Below are 14,263 nucleotides of genomic sequence, written 5' to 3' on the forward strand. Positions count from 1 at the left end.
TGCCGCTAGCAGAATAGCCCTTGCGTTACCACTATCGATCTGAAATAGAAAGAAAGAAAGAAAGAGACGGAAAGAGCGAGAGAGAGAAGCATACAAAATGCTAATTTATTAGAATCGTCTAAGAAATTTCTTTTCTTCCTCTTATCACTTTTACGTGCATTACATTTGTTATTTTATGTTATTTTACTGATAAATATAATACATTATAGAAAAAGATAATAACAGAACAGTACGTATATCGTATATTATTTAACCGTTTGAGTCCCAGAGGCATTTAAAAGAAAACGGTCGAAAAATCCTAAACAGCGCGATAGCGATTGTTTAACATGCTGTTTTAAATGTACTAGCATATTTCGACACAAAATCTGAAGAGCACGATTGCGCTGATTGGGACTCAAACGGTTAATAAACATAAATATATTTCAAATTAAAAATATTCTATATACATGTTGTTATATATAAATTTAATATGAAAAAGTAATGAAAAACATTCGGGACGAATGAATATTTTTAAAATGTCTAAGAGATAATATATGTAATTTCATCGTACCCAACGCGTGATATTGTCATCTTCTATTTCAAAATAATTCTTATTTCGAAAGAAATTTGTACGATTAATTGTATTATTTTTTATATATATGAAAAATATAAGTAAGAATTGTGCAATATTCATTACGAGATGTCTCTTCGCATTTCATTCTTGGAAATTGTAATTTTATACTTTGCTGTAAAGCAAAAATATAATCGCGATGTGTATTACACCTACTATCGTTGTATATACGTACGAATGGAAAAATTGGTAATATATCTTCTCTCTCTCTCTCTCTCTCTCTCTCTCTCTATTTTTCAGAATGTCCTCTTTTACAATCTATTCGTAATTGTATATTAACTCCTATCGGTGTATGCCGATTTTATATGGTATAAAATCAATAATGGGTAAAATTAAATCTTTCGAATATTTAATTATACTAGAAAAGAAAAGACGGAGAAATAAAAAGAGTAAAAGAAAATTTTATTCAATATGTGTATAATATCGTTGACCTAATTAAATTATTCAAAATTCTAAGATTGGATAATAATAATCAATTGTTTAATAAAAATATTTCGGTACGACTTCCAAGATCTAGAAATAATAAAAGGAAAAAAAAAGTTCTGCAGGAGATTGGAATCGGTTGAATCAGGTCGATCGATCTCTCTCCTTATTACAATAAATCTCGCTAAATCATGAATTTTTTTCTGATCCGGTGATTGAAGCACCAGAAGTAGCAGAATGTTGAAAACCGAGCTTCCTTCATAAACTTTTAATATCACAGTTTAACGATAATCCCGTTTACTGACGAAGGCAATAGCACTTATGTCTTTCTATATATACATATCTTACGTATCCACCCACCTACATACACAAACTCACTTTTATATGAAGAAACATTAAAAAGAACGTATCATGTCGCGCAGTTAAACGCATCTATTAACCTAATTAATTACCATTACTCTTTGGGCCTGAGTCGCGTACCTGCCTGTCGGTGCAAGAAGATAAGTGAAGAGTACACGAAGAATCGTAGATATAAGAAAAACGTCTTATCTGGATAAAAATCATTTTTACGTAATCGTTGGAAATCAAATTTAATATGATTACCCAATTGTTATCTTCGTTTCGAACAATTAACGAGAACTAATGAACAAAATTATAATTCTTGTAATATCAAAAAAATATTTAAAAAAAAACCATAAAAATTATCGAATATCAATATAAATAGAGAGAACTAAATTTATATCGTGTAATGATCGTCTCGAGCATGGAGGAATCTTCTTAATTTCAGTCAGTGACATGATTGTCTTCTTTTTCTCCAATCTCGTTTTAACATTCTAAAGCAATACGATTAGCGCGAAAGCCAAGAAAAATGTCTGGATCGTTAAAGGTTCGTCCCCTTTCGTACGATGACGAAAGTTTAACTGTTCAGAATTGAATTCGATCGAACGACAGGGTTTGGCGAAGCTGTTGAGGAAAAACGAGTGGAAGGAACAAGAAGAGAATGGAAAAAAAGGAAGCTGAGATGCACCTACAAGGTGAAAAAGTATCGAGATTCTTCGGCTACGGAAAATTGGATTTCGTGTGCTAAAAATGAACGGTCCAAGAGTGTCGTTGTGGAAGAAAAGTAAGAAGAGAGAAAGAGATGTGGAAACGGGTGGAAGAGAGGACGCTCTCTTTTTCTCTCGTATCTTCCCCCTCGCTCCCCATCCACCCACTCGCACATCGAATCTCTTTCGCAGAAAAGCAGCTCTTATATAAGCGGTACGGTACGGTACAGTACGGTACGATATGGAACGGTACGTGTGATACAAGCACTGGACGACCAAAGTACCGTGCTTCTTTTCGTCCTTGCAAATTGAAAATTGGGTCGTAAAAGCAGTAACGAAAATGTTTCTCCAAAGCTTGTGCCTACCTGAAATAATTCAAAAGCCGAGAAAGAGAGTACCAAAATAGATTTCTAGAAGGAACACCTATCTATGTAAATACTTTTTTACCCAAATCTTTTCAACCTTCGCGCTTTTCAGGGTATACTGTATTGTTCTTACTTTCGCATAATTTCGGCTAGATTTTTTTCTTCAGCGAATGAATTGTATCTCAAAGAAAAAAGAATGTCACTCTATTGGTTTATTTTAGTACACTAACCTTAACCTACTTCGTTGTTTAGGAAAATTCTATAGTAAACCTTGGATTCTATTTTTTCAATAATGAAAAGATTGTACATTCTTTATGAACAATATGATGTCCATGTAATAGTTGAGCCACGTGGAAACGAAATAGTTGGGAAAACAAATTTATTTTGTAAATCTTGCAAAGTCATAAAACTACCGGTTACAGAAGCAAACAAATCTTTTTAACCTTCACGCTTTTCAGGGTATTCAGTTCTTACTTCCGCATAATTTTGACTACATTTTTTTCTTTAGTGAATGAATTGTATATCAAAGAAAAAAGACCTTGGATTCTATTTTTTCAATAGTGAAAAGATCGTACATTCTTTATGAACAACATGCTGTTCATGTAATGGTTAAGCCACGTGAAAACGAAATGGTTAGAAAGTCAAATGTATTTTGTAAATCTTGCAAAGTCATAAAACTACCGGCTACAGAAATAAAATGATCAAAGGTAAATCAGCCATAACGAGGCCAAACAAAAAAATACTGATTAGTATTCGTATAGTGGCATATTGTTATATATATATATGTATATATATAATTTATAATAACTTAATTTATAATAACTTAATTTATAATAACTGTAATATAACTGTTAGTTTTAGTAAGAGTTTTCTTTCACTCTCGGATATACGAAAGTGTTTCTTAATAATGAAAAGATTTTAAGAATCAAATTCTATAAACAGCTGTATAGCTATATAGTTAAAAAGATAATAAATCTTTATTATCTCTATTAACAAATGATTTCTACACAGTTATACAAAAAAAGAAACATTTTAAAGCTTTCACCAGCTGTGGAATAAAAATAACGGTAGATACCTTTTATTTCGATCTCATCTTTTTCCATTCCTATTCAAAGTTTAAAAAGAAACGGAAAAACTAAAAAAAAGAAACAAAAAAACAATAAATCACATGAAAAAAAAGGACAGGACAATAAAATACGAAACAAATTTAGAAAGAAAAAACACAAGAATGGGAAGGACAATAAAATTACAAAAAATGTTAAAAAATGAAAACAAAAAAGATAGAACATAACAATAAACTATGTCAATATTTGACATCGATTTCAAATACATTCGTTCCTCGGTCTACCTTTTATCTTTTTCCGTTTCTCGAATGGCACGTAGGAAGATCCAATTGGAAAATCCACAGTTTCTAAATCAAGGAAGAGCAGTGGAGCTTTTCGCCCCTAATAAACTCGGTAGATCGAAAAAGTTTTCCTGAACGGTGGCAACGCCGCTGGCAGCAATGTTACCCGTACGTGGGCTTCAACTTCGATTTAATTGCACGTCAATTATGCATACTACCGCGGAAAATTAAGTTTTGGTCATTAACTCGATGGGGACGAAAGACTTACAAATAGACATCAGTTTACCGTATTCGCAATATTTATTCCCGTAACTCATTGCAATGAACGTTTTCTTATTAGCTACTCTCTCCTCCTCCCCAACCCCCCTCTATAGCCCATCCCTGTAGCCCTGCTCTCTCTCTCTCTCTCTCTTTCTCTTCGATTTTAGTCTAATGAAAATTTTCAATGAGTAATTATATATTCTGCCGTTTTCAATCTACGTAATTATATTATATTATTATGTATTATTATATCGTATAACATCAAATATTACTCATCGCGTTGTTCTCGATCAAAAACATAGAAATGACAGCTGAATCAATAACACAACGACTGAAACGCACTGGAAAGTATTACGTATAAGTAAATACAACGTGAAATATTATACCGTAATGTATTAGCGAGTTCCTAGTATTGTATAAGAATCTACACGTAATCGCTAATATGGAAAAATTCATTTCATATCATTTCTTCATGTTTTTTCTTTTTTCTCTTTTTCCTTTTTTCGCAAAATGATATTTCAAGATAACAGAAATGTCAAGAGTGTTGACATAAAAGTAAGCGAAATATACGTCATACGTAATGTTTCGTGCATCGACTAGAGACACAGCCGGTCGATAATAAGGATATTGATAACGGGAAGCGGACAATGATCATTAAAGTAAAGAGCAGCCGGTGAAGAGGTGGTATTCATTGTAACTCCTCTTACGCGCTCCTCGAACAAGAGGGTCATCGACCCATAACATAAGTTATACAATTACGTTTTCAAAATCAAACGGTGAAATGTCTAGGTGACAATGGAAGACCATTCTCTTGTTTGAATTCAATTATTTTATTAAATGCTAGTGTATATATGAATCAGTCTATAAAAAAAAACGTATTATTACAATTACAATAGCAAACAAAATTGCCTGTAAAAAAATCTTTTGTGGTTTAATAAATTATTTTTATAATGTTCTACGATTATTATTTATATTTTAAAGTGAAAGATACCTCTATAATTGTTACAATAAGCAATTCATTGTTTTCTGTACATTTTATATAATGTACTATATCTTTCTTCTTGTTTTAAATATATCACCGTATTCCCTATTCTATTTATAAAAAAATAATAGCAAGTAATGAAAGAAATGTTATCTAAAAAATATCAAATTCCAAACGAGTAGATGTTGTCACATTACGCCGAACCGAGCAGCCTACCGCACGAGATAAAAATTATTTGTATAGGAATTCTATGGGAATAAAGAATTCTAAAGGTGTTGATAATCTAAAGAAAAACCAAAATAAATAGGTAATATTTTCTAAAAGCTTAGGTTACAAGCGATAAAAATAATTCTAAAATATTCGGTCTCCTCAAAAGAAAGGGTCTCATGCTCGTTCCCCTTATGTAAACAAATGCAAGTTTAAACGGGTAAAATTCCGATAGCTGTGAAAGATACTCTCTCGCTAAGGCGTTACAGGCGTTAAAAGAAAGAAATATCGATGACCAATAGGGAATCTGTGATTTAATAAGAAACGCCCTGTAGGATAGAGAGAGTCCTTCCCCTCCCACTATGTGCGGGGTATAAGAGACGGACACCTGACCGGAATAAGGAGTAATATTGAAAGTTATATAGGCTTATATAGAGAGTTACATACAGAGTGATATACAGAGATAGATGCATAAGTACGAATAATTTATAATAAGCCTGAAGTCAGTAAGTGTTTAAACCTCAAGTGCGACGATATATATATAAAGGGAGTTTTTTATTTGTATTTTGTTCTATTTTCTTGTGTTTTGTTAAAATATATGATCCATATTTTGTACTACTTCGTCTCAACTGTTATTCACCCCGACCTTTAATCGAACAAACGTAATACGTAATTCTAATATAAAGAAATTGTTCGAAAATTGGGTCAAATTAAAAATAAACACTTTTAAGAGACAAAAATCTAAAAATAATTAGCTCTAAAAACACTCTAAAAATGTTTACTCTCTATTTCTACGGATACAATTTGAATTGATTAAAATGAATTATTTTCCGATCCTTACTTAAATTGGTCCTAATGATTGATAAAATCGTAGCTCGTAAATTACTACTCGCGTTTGTATGGGGACGTTTAACATCGAGGACCACGATTAACGCTCGTTTAACGTCGAGTGAAGAAACTGACGAGAATAGTCGAGAAAAGAATGAGATAGAGAGAAAGAGAGAGAGAGAGAAAGAAAAATGAGAACGAAGAAAATTATCTGCAATTTAAGAAAAAAAAAGAGGAATAAGTATGTTGCACGACGAATGGAGCACCTGTTCGCAACAATTATTTCCCTCATTTGGCCTTTACAAGATTTTACTCTTTTCTTCTTCTTCTTCTTTTTCTTCATCTTTCTACTCTGAGGAGAAAAATTAGCAATGCTTCTAACACTTAGTGCTAGAATCATCATTGATTCTTAAGATACGTATTCCTAACGAATTCCATCGTGCACACGGATCTAACGATCGATCGCGATTACATGCCTTGAAGGTTAAACGTGCTTTGCTTAAAAGAACTACGAACTCACGTACTTTCCAAATGAGTTGAATTTCAAACGAAGATCTTCTACGAACAAATTTAAAACTGAATCGAGTAGTATAAGTAATCTGGTTGAAAAATAAAAATCCCATTTCGTATCGTGTTTTTTGATATATAGGTATACATATATGCGTATATATATATATATATACATAGGTATGGTAAATAATATAAATGAAAGATTAACACAAAATAATCGAAATCGAGAGATTGCCGTTTTACGATCATATTTCACGCGACAGTTTCTAACGAAAATAGAAATACAGAGAAACAAATATTTACACACACACATACGAAAAAGCATGCGTGCACGTTAAAAGAAAGAGCTAAAACATTCATCGAGGAACATTCATCGAGAAACATTCATCGAGAAACATTCAATTCCACGAGGATAAGAGATGTAAAATACGTTTCGTTTTGAAAACATTTTCACTCGATATCGGGGGATGTATTTCGAGAGCGTTTCTAGCTCGTCGAAGGACCGTGTCGACTTTTTGATCGACTTTCTCTCTCTCTCTCTCTCTCTCTCTATTCTTTTCTCTCTCGCTCTTTCTTTGCTTATTTCGTATGCACATATTTTCATGTTTTCACGAAAACCTATGTAAAACCCGTTGCATTTCGTGGTCGTTTCTTTCGAGCGTTTCTTTTCTCTCTCTCTCCCTCTCCCTCTCTCTCTCTCTCTTACTCTTTCCTTCTTTCCTTCTTTCTTTCTTTCACGACTAACCTTCCTCGAGCAACGCAAAGAAGAAGCTTTGCTACGAGTTTAAACTACGTATACGCACACATACATCCATCTACGTATAAACGGAGTATGTAAAATACGTCGGTCGATTGTCTCTAAAAATAAACGAGATATGAAGAATTTTCAACTAGACAACGTTTTGCAAATGAAAAGAAAGAATGTTTGTTTAGTTATTATTTTATTACATAATAATAATAATAATAATAATAATAATAATAATATATCGTCCACTTTCTTAATGAATAAATATTTCATACGAAAACAGTTTGTCTTTTTTAACTTATAAAATGTTACCATTTCAAACATACATGTTTCTTTTTAAACAAAAAGAAAGAAAGAACCAAGTTACTCATGAAATAACTTTGAAACCGTAAAAACAAAAATACTGTATTATCCTTTTGAAATCAGGTATATCCGAATCTCCAAAATTACTCCTTAAAAGATCGTCTTTTTGAGATACAAATTTGTAACGTTATTTTATTTTTGAACAAATAAATAATTTTACGATGATAAAAAAAAAACATTCAACTACATTTAAAGGATTGTAAATAAATAAAAACGCATGACTTCAAAGTTACATATCCGTTAGAGAAGGTTAAAGGGACAGATATCAAAGTTATTAATGTTCTTAGCAGGATTTACTTTACATACTACACGTTTGGGTTTTAAAATATTAGACGTTTAATACGGTATTGCAAGTATGCAGAAGTAGAGAAAAAAATCGTATAAGAGAGAAAGAGAGAGATATATACTAAAAGAGGATGATGATAGTACAGGTGAGGAGCAAGAAAGATAGAAGACATGAGCAAAAGGAAGAAACGAAGCAATCTGCCTGAGTCAACCGGTCTGACCACATGTTTGCCAGGAGTCGCTATGTAACCGGATGGGAACTTCGACTCAGAACCGTAAGCAAGCTCCGTTGAGCCGCGCTTAGACCAAAGAACAAATCGATCGAACCGAGTACTCACCGTTTATTTCGTCGACATTCTCCAACTAACCTCTTTTGCTTTTTCCGTTTTATCCCTTCCGGCAATCGACGTTTTAACCCCTAGAAGACAATCTATTGAAAAAGAGAAAGAGAAAGAACGAGAAAGAGAAAGAACGAGAAAGAGATCGTTTTCGTTTCTTTTCCAAACCTTTTCGAGACGTTCTAAGTAGAAAATTTGAAAAACTAAAACATGATTCTTTTTTTTCCTTCTTTTCTTTCCTTCTGTTTTTTTATTTTGGATATACTTTCAATAAATTTCAGGTAGAAAGATTTATAAATGTAGCGTTGAATGGAGAAAAAATGTAAAAAAATTTTCTTTCTCCCAAACAAGCAACAACATGACAAACGGACGAAGAGTGAGTGAGAGTGAGAAAGAATGAGAGAGAGGGAACACTGATTTATATATGTAAGAGAAGAGAACGTGGTTTATATATCTAATCGTGCAACCAATAATCAATAAACTTGTCCTGTAGATGTACATATAATGTATATGTATTTTAGTTCGATAGATATCTATATGTATATATATATATATTCGCACGAGATACAAGTTACTCCAGTCGAGTGTCCGATTCGATCAAACGACAAAAAGGATCGATGGCGTCGAGGATGTATACAACGAATTACAGCTATCTGACCGTAACAAGCACGTACAATATACAACGGTACGCTCGCGCTAGTTTGACCATTTAAAATTTAAATACCCGCGTCCGAACGCACTGCAAATACGCGTTCTTTCACGGCCGCAATCAACGCACGTAGATATACATATATACGAACAAAAAGATCGATGGATGTGTTCTATTCTCTAACCAGGAAAATAAATAAAAAGAGAGAGAGAGAGAGAGAGAGAAAGAGAGAGCGAGAGGGAAGGGAGTATAGAAGAAAAGATAACAACAAAATATTATCGGGTTCAATCGTAATGATAAGCGTGTCATGTTTGCATGTGAAATCGATACGTTAGATATATCTAATCTTGATCTTGAGTATGTATTTCCTAGGTATTCTTTTCACGAAAGAAAAAAGAGGGTTAAAAAAAGAAAGGGAGATAAAATCAATAAGCTCTAAATAGTCGCAATAATAATTCGTTTAAACGATACAACCTTGAACGGTGATAAAAGTCTATTCTAGTTTCAAATAAAACTAATTCTAAATGCTTTCATTAGAAAAGAAGATAATCAAATGATTTATATACATTCAAAATATATTTTTAATAGATCGAAATATAACAGAATTGCCTTGAAATTTTCTTTCATTATATATATAATAATAATAATAATATTATAATATTAATGTTAATTATTTCTTTTATATACAAATTATATGGAAAATGTTTCTCGCTGCAAAAGTAAATATAAATCAAGATCGAGAAATTAGTTTGTGCATTAAAATTAAGAAGCAAGAGCACGAAAAAGATCTGATTCGATTTTGTAAATGTAACGGCAACGTGACGGATTTTAAGTTGGATAATGAGAATTCTCGAGGATGAGGAAATGAAGAGAAAAGAAGAGAAGAATCCCTGTTTTAGAATCCATGGCAATTAAAAGCGAGACAAGGTGGAGAGAAACCGAGAACGATCCTGGTAACGGTCCAGCTCGGACTTGTATCAGGACAAACTGTTACGAGTACGAGTACGGTGGACACGTACGTAGTTAAGCTACCGCATTCGCGGACGAAAATAGTAGCGAATGGTACTGAGAGAGAGGGAGGTAGGTAGGTAGGTAGATATGGGGTTTGATGGGGGCTGGAGGATGGTTGTTACACTTCGTAGAACGAAATCCTCTTTGAAATCACAGCGATCACGTCCGACGAACCGACGAAACCTACCCTTCAACGTGTTTTCGTATACGGGTTGCTAATAAAAATAAATAGGAAGAACTGGTAAACAAAAAGAAGAAAAGAAAAAAAATGATGACAAAGAATGCAAAGGAAAGCAAGATAGAGGAACATTAACGTAACGAGTTATATCTAGGTAATTAATATTTTATATAAAATGCACAATCCTTCCTTTATTTACGCGGATAATTTTTTTTCGCGCGGTTTTCCCTTTTTTTTATATCATTTACGCGAAAGAAAATCATACAAATAGAATCGGCCGATAAGAAGAAAATAAAAAGCTGAAAGAAAATATAGAAATATCTATTTCATATATTTTTTCTCATAAAAAAAGAAAAATAACGATGAAAATTTCGCAAAAGCAATAACATACATATATTTCACATTCGTTGTCGGTGTCGTTAATATAATCTATAATAATAAGCCTTTTCTTTTCAATTTTAAAATACGTTTTATGTTTGAGCGTTAATGAATTTTTGCTTCGAACATTTGACATAATAAAATAATATTTCTCTGACCCGTGTATAGAAAATTCGTGTAAATAGAGGGATTATTTATAGTGTATAAAAAATATTGCATAAATTAAGAAACAAAAAAAAATAAAATTACTTGATCAGTTTGTAAGATAGTAAACGATCATTCGAATGAAATTCTATGATATTTTTTGACAGATCTTCCGAACGATCTTTATTAAAAGAGAAAGACACACGAATTCGAAACAATTCTAACAAACGACTTTAGAATTATCTTACGGTCCTCGTTGACAAGTATTTTTGAGATTATTCTCATTTTTCGCGAACGCGTACAAATATACATATATTCAAGTGGTATACTATTATATTATATGAATATTGAATTATACTATATGAATATATACGCATTGGTATCGTACACAGTAGTAGATAAATGATATATAAAACGAAGAAAAAGAGAAAAAGAGAGAAAGATAGAGATGACATGAGAGACGATCAATCTCGAAGGTAAAAGCGAGAAATTTCGATAATTCGTGAAATTTATGAGACTTCGCGTGTCAGTAAAGTACGACGCAATAAAAATACAACTATATGTATATGTAAAACGACCGTATATAAAAGAAATCTGAAGGAATGGGAATGAAAATAAAAAGTTTCTGAAAACAAGTCGATTCGAAAAAAAAGGATAAAAATATGTAGTATTCGATACTTGATAACAAAATGTATTCGTCGTTAACGATGTTGAATACCAAATGCTACTAATAAGAGAGAGAGAAAAAATAAGAGTGATATTAATTCAATAATCAACCAATTAAATACAGCTTGTTAAATATTACCAAATTGTATACCCTTATCTATTGGGGAAAGGTATTACGTTGAGAAGGTATTACGGGTGAGATTATACAGCTCGTGGGGTCATTAAAAGAGAGTGGTTCGATGTCGATCTTCTAAAAACTCTCTCGATTCGTATTAAAATAACGATAAAGTAGAAAAAGAAAGGTGAAGGAAGAAAAAGTAATGTCGATGTAAGAGAACCGGGAGGTGGGCGGAGGTAAGGCTCGTAGAGTTACGTTAGCATAATTAATCGTAGAGGCGCAAACTAACCAAGTAGATGGTAGAAAGAATCTTGAGGAATTAGGAACAAGCTTTGACACGACGAACGATCAATCAAGTCGAACCGCGGAAAATAATTCTTTTAAAACGCTTTTGGGAAAGAAGACCCCCGGACTATTGCGAAGGATGCTTAGAAAGTTCGTTAAAGCAAAGTGAAAATCGCGTAATGACCGAGTTTCGGCTTACGCTCTAACTTTTCGTTTGTCACGAGAAGGCGAGTCACTCCTAGTTGGGTTGCTCACGGTTAAATACAAAGGACCGAGAAAACGCATTTAACGTAACATTGTTTCCCAGTTTCCCTCTCTTTCTCCTTCTTTCCTTCTTTTTTCAGATAAATCCGAGACAAGTCAAGCTTTCTAAAGTTAAAATTATAAATATTAACCCTACCGATGATATTTCTATGCTATACTATATTTGATCAAATGATCAACCTTTAACAAAAAGAATTGTAAACGTAAATAATTGTCGATTTGGTATTGGCTGAAATAATACAAAAAATTATTGGATAATAATAATAAAACATTATTTATCATTATAGCAATGGCTAAATCAAATGAAAAAAAAAAACAATAAAATTTCAATTACGAATTTAAGATTGTTCGGTCGTTATAAATTTAGTGTTGTGAAATAGATATAAATAGATATAAAAAGAAGTAAAAAAATAATAGAGAGAACTTAACGAGAAGAACAAATTATCGTTAGACGCGGTAGGCGCTCAAATAGCATTGATTTTTCCAATGAAAATTACGATAACGGCGCGTCGTTACGAAACGCTTAGAAACGCTTGATCGCCGAAACGAACGAACACCGGCGGTACACCTGTTTATGTAGGTCGCATGAGAGAGCCCTATCACTCGTACATCTGGGTTACGTAGTGGTAAATACAGTACCCTCTCTCCCTCTCTCCCTCTCTCTCTCTCTCTATTTCTCTTTCCCCTGCCTCGTGAAGCCGGCACGGAACAATTTTCGATCGCACTTTACACCGTCGTCCACGATACGTTCCGGATAAGACTAATGACCATCACCGGCTAAGGTAGAACTAAGGAACGTCAACGTATCGATCGATTTCTTTTTCACGAAGGTCTATCCACTTTTCTAAATGACAAAAATAGAATAAAAAAAGAAAAAAAACTAACATAAAAAGAGAGAAAGTGTTAGGTAGTTAAAACTCACCAATGACAAGAAGAAAAGATGAAAACGATGACAATCTTCTCTTTGAAGATATTCGTAATATAGCGTGCGACTCGCTTGAACGTTGTCGAGCGATGAAAGGGGGCGTTGCGTGGTTCAAAAAGTTAAAGGAGAAACGTCAGGCAAGACTAAGCTCAATGTCAAGGCGATCGAGGTAAACGTCTTGGACAATACGAGCAGAATCAAAAGCAGGAACAGGAGCACGACCACCAGACACTCAGGATCAAAAAAGATCTTCGTCAAAAGTCTATATGTTTCTCCTTCCTCATGATTCCGCTAACATCGTATGCAATAGACACTTTCCGCGTGACACAATACACACTCGCTTACGTCGAACTACTAACTATTAATAATTGTAAGATTGCGGAGGCGCGCGCGCACACGTTTCTGTTATTTCACTAATCAAAGAGAGAGAGAGAGAAAGAGAGAGAAAAAGGGAAAGAGTAAAACAGTGAATTTTTTTTAAATGACACGCGCGCTTCTCTAGCTATTAAATTACTACAAGGATGACCTGAAAATTTCTTACTCCTGTCTGTCTCTCTCTTTCTCTTTCTTCAGTCTTATCGGACAAACGACTGTTCATTTTCGGAGAAAATAAGGCAAAATGAATGAAATAAAGACAGACGAAGGAGGACAGCGAAGAGCAGAGAACGCTAATGAAATTCTCCAGGAATGAAACACGTGGTATCGTGGTTAAATTAGTTTCGAACGTTTCTTCGTTTCTTTCTTTCTTTTCTTCTTTTTTTCGATCGATCGATCAATCAATCAATCGTTCGTTTGTTCGTTCGTATGATAGTTTCTACCGCTATTCTCGTTGACCTGTCAATGGCACGCGAGTTTTCCCACTGTCCTCCACACAATTCGCTCCACGCCGTTACAGCCAGACGGTGCAATATCCGCGCCGCGACTGCCTTTCCCCGTTCAACCGAACGTGATTAATCCCCCACTCCCCCTCCTCATGAGAACGAACCGTCGCGAACGCCATCGAGCGCCACCGTGCAATGAAGACGCGCATGCGTACCCTATTCTTGATCTTCCTGCGATATCAAAAGTACTGCTTATCGAAACTCGTCTTACAAGTTAATACCGATACGTGCGATATCGAAAAGCTATAATTTTTTTTTCTTTTATTTTAATTTCCGAATAATTGAAACATTCATCAGGCATGAGAAATCTGTCATGTTAAATATTATACGTGTATATTAGCGACACATCATCGATGAGAATATGAAACAATGGTAATAAAATTTATTTGAAATGTAATAAATACTTTGTTATTTATATATGTACTTTTGTTTCTATATCATCCATTCCACAGATCG

General features: G+C 33.6%; 1 protein-coding gene across 4 annotated transcripts in view; it reads right to left on the bottom strand.

Annotated features, from left to right (window-relative positions):
• LOC122519127 (putative polypeptide N-acetylgalactosaminyltransferase 9) overlaps positions 1-13,889 on the bottom strand; it is a 193,740-nt gene extending 179,851 nt beyond the window's left edge. For 2 of the 4 annotated variants that reach the window (XM_043638390.1, XM_043638386.1), the window contains exon 1: positions 12,924-13,889. The gene's annotated coding sequence lies outside the window, so the exon portion shown is untranslated. The remainder of the gene's footprint in view (positions 1-12,923) is intronic. The other 2 variants (XM_043638388.1, XM_043638389.1) reach the window with 2 other exon arrangements.
• Between the last annotated feature and the right edge of the window lie 374 nt (positions 13,890-14,263).

Source organism: Polistes fuscatus, unplaced genomic scaffold, assembly GCF_010416935.1.
Source record: "Polistes fuscatus isolate 324 unplaced genomic scaffold, CU_Pfus_HIC Scaffold3, whole genome shotgun sequence".
NCBI lineage: Eukaryota > Metazoa > Arthropoda > Insecta > Hymenoptera > Vespidae > Polistes > Polistes fuscatus.